This window comes from Oxyura jamaicensis, chromosome 2 (assembly GCF_011077185.1).
Source record: "Oxyura jamaicensis isolate SHBP4307 breed ruddy duck chromosome 2, BPBGC_Ojam_1.0, whole genome shotgun sequence".
Taxonomy (NCBI): domain Eukaryota; kingdom Metazoa; phylum Chordata; class Aves; order Anseriformes; family Anatidae; genus Oxyura; species Oxyura jamaicensis.
The window spans coordinates 52,514,014-52,514,405 of record NC_048894.1 but is presented as its reverse complement, the minus strand read 5'-3'; the positions used below and the strand labels follow the sequence as shown (position 1 = coordinate 52,514,405).

At 50.3% G+C, this 392-nt stretch overlaps 1 protein-coding gene across 2 annotated transcripts in view; it reads right to left on the bottom strand.

The window, feature by feature from the left end:
• JARID2 (jumonji and AT-rich interaction domain containing 2) overlaps nt 1–392 on the bottom strand; it is a 213,612-nt gene that overhangs the window by 211,613 nt on the left and 1,607 nt on the right. The gene's annotated exons all lie outside the window — the stretch shown is intronic.

The window sequence follows — 392 nt, the reverse complement described above, 5'->3', positions numbered from 1 at the left end:
CTTTTTTTTTTTTTCTATTATTATTTTTGGGAATGCACAGAAGAGCAGCAAAGGGGAAGTGTCCCGAAGGTCACCCGCCCTGCACGGAAACGCACGTACGGCCCCCGCCGACAACCACGGGCGCCGGCGACACGTACGATATAAACTGCAACTTTTAAAGTGTCGCAGCAAACACACCCTAAAGCGACTCTGCCTGTGTGTGTCTGCGTGTCCCCCCGCCCCAAAACGCCACGCCGAAACGCAGGATTTTTCCAACGTGCAGATAAAAATCGCGATTCGGTCTGCTGCATATTCGCCTAATCCCCCCTCGCCTTTTTTTTTTTTTTGCCTTTTTTTCCAAACGAAAAGAAAAAACTCCCCCATGCCAATCAAAACGCAACTGGAGCACGACC